The following is a 2,891-nucleotide window of genomic DNA, read 5'->3' on the forward strand; positions in this document are numbered from 1 at the left end:
GAAGAACATGAGAAGTTAAAGCCATGTGGAATTGGTGATTTATCCCGTTCTGGAGGTATGACCTTGAGCATGTGCTTTCTTGGTCTCCGCTGCAACTCTTAGATGAGCTCAGTCAAGTGTTTCCACAGTCCTAGGACTTGGTCAGTGCATCTCATTCTCATTAATAATAAGAACAATTAGAACTCAGGTCACTTCTAACCCTCTCCTCTGCTTGTATCCTGTGGTTCTTTTTCTTTTTTTAAAAAAATTAGTGCATTATAGTTTTACCTAATGGGCGTTCATTTTGACATATTCATAAATGCATGCATGGCCTGCTTCCTGCCACCAAACCTGGCTTGTTGTAATAGCTTCCTATCCTGTAAGCCTGATTCTGCTCTGTCTTCTCACTGATGGTCTCCACTCGGCCACCAGAGGGATCTTGTTCAAACAGCTCAGATCATGCACTGCTCTGTTCAGTACTTCCCATGGTTCCCCACTTCCTCATGGGTAGCCAAAGTCTTCACAGCACCTAGGCCCTGCACATCTTTTCTGCCCTTGACCTTGGCTCCTACTGCTTTTTCCATGGCTCACTCTGTTCTAGCCATTTTGGCTTCTGACTGTTCCTTGAACGTGCCAGTCACACCCCTGTCCCTGAGCCTCTGCCACTTGCTGTTCCCTCTCTTGGAACACTATTTCTTGTTTTTCTTACTTCCCTTGAGGCTTTGCTGAGAAGTTGCCTCCCTGTATCCTTCCCTGACCTCCCTATTGCAGACGACAGCCCCGCCTTGCAGTCTCAGCCCGCTTTCCAGTTGTACTGTCCCTGGGGGCACGTTTCATGAATTGACATACTAAGATGTGGTCTTATTATTATTACTCCTGCTTATTGTCTCCATTTCTCCACTAGAATGTCAATTCTACAAGGCAGCAGTTTGGGTCTGGTGGATTCACTCCTGTATCCCCAGCTCCTAGGACTCCTACTGGCCAGCATGGAGTATGCCCTCCCACACAATGTTGAAGGAACGAGCAGCAATTAAAATAAAAGAGGATGGACTCCAGCTTTTGAGGAACAGGGACTCTAAGGCAGCACTCCAGGGGACCCAGTTGCCCAAACTGGAACACAAGGCCGGGATAGAAACTCAGAACTACAGGAATGCCCTGGCACTGGAAATGGGGCATGAGCTCAGAGCTTGACCTGGAGCCAGCTGACGGACTGGGAAGTGGGTGCTCCTCCCGCCAGGGCTGCTCCCAAGCCATGTGTCTTGGGGACTAGGTCACCCTGTAATCAGAGAGAGGGGCTGAAGGGCATGTGACCAGACAGGGCCTTGAACCCCTTGGTAAATGCCAGGCAAAGTTATCCCAGCTTTTAACTTATTCCCAGATGTAATTGTCAGCGGATCGTCTGTATTGGCACAGAGTACAAGGAAAACACAAATGACTAAGGGGAAAAAAGGAAAAAGAGTAAAAATGCTTATTCAGAAACCTGAGCTGAATCGAAGAAGGGCAGAAGCCAGAATCCGGTGATTTAGAGGATGTCTGTGATGGCAAGTGAGACACCTGCTGAGTGGGCTCTTAGGGGCTACCCTATCTTTTGGATAATTTTTTGGGGAGCGTGGAGATGCTCAGATGAGCTCTGCTCACGCAAACTGTCCAACTTTGGGGGGGGAAGAAATGCTAAGTAAAGTGGAAGGTAGCGTCTGTAGAAGCCTAGAAAGAGAAATTGGGGCAGGGCTAGTTTGGCTCACTTCCCTTGGCGCTATCCAAGGTACTGACTTCTGCTCTGCCCCTACTCTGGTCCTGGTATCCCAGCCCTGCTTCAAGGGCCACTTTTACCTCACTCACAGAGCAGCTCTGTGGCCATCACCTGGTCAGACTCCCTCACCAAATGCCTGGGGAACTGAGATCCATGGGTGCAAAGAGCCCCTGGTAGCTCTGCAGTTTCAGTCCTCCCTAACTCTGGATACTTGGGCAAGCTACAGACCACTTCAACCTATTCACCTGTAAAGTGGGGATGATGAACCCAGTATACTTAGTTTATAGGACTGCTGTGTGGACTACATTGTAAGGCAGGTAGCAAGCACTGGGTGAAGGTTAAATTTCCACCCTTGTTACAAGGTCATGGGTATGGCCCACAATGCCTGCTTCACCCTCAAGGATGTTTTGTGATTTGATGTCCTGCCATATCCCTGGCATTAAACAGCCCCTGAGATTTTATAGTTTATGGAATAAGGTCCCTACTCTTCATGGAGTGACACGGAGGGGGCCAAGGTGTTAGGTCATGGAGTTTATGCATATTTGGTCCAAGACCGCTCTGGCTAAGGTTAGCCAGTGCAGTTATGCGACTCCAGGGGTGCACGGCCGGCTCTGGCCTTAGGACAGAGCTCCCACTCAGGGAGGAATTCTAGGGCGGGGCCCTTCTGGAGTGGGGACACGCGGAGGTCAAATGCCTGGAGGGGGCGGTAGCCGCTCGCAAGGGCAAGGTTCGGATCCCAACCCTCGCCTGGGGTCGGCAAAGGGCGGCTACTGCGTCAGGTGAGGAGAAGGGTGTCCTCAGCCAAGACCCAAAGGATAGGAGAGCCTAGTACCAAGAGGCTTTCCCGAGCACCGGCGGGCATCTTCCGTGATCCTCCAGGCTCCGTCAGGGCCTTGGGCTCCAGAGCAGATCAGGAGAGAGCAGGCTTCAGGTGCCTCTAGGACGTCTTCACGGAACGTTTGCCTGCCCAGACCTGCTCGCCCAGACCTCTGAGAAGCAGTCACCCTGCGGGTTCTACAGGAAGCGCTCGGCAAGCGGCAAAGGCCCCCACATTTGACAGCGCACGGTCCGGGTCCCCCATCTCTGTCCCCGGGCGCTAAGGGCCCGGCGGCCGGCGGGCAGCAGCAGCCGGTGAGGCGGAGGGCCGGGGGCGCGAGTGTGC

This window comes from Marmota marmota, unplaced genomic scaffold (genome assembly GCF_001458135.2).
Source record: "Marmota marmota marmota unplaced genomic scaffold, marMar, whole genome shotgun sequence".
Lineage (NCBI taxonomy): Eukaryota > Metazoa > Chordata > Mammalia > Rodentia > Sciuridae > Marmota > Marmota marmota.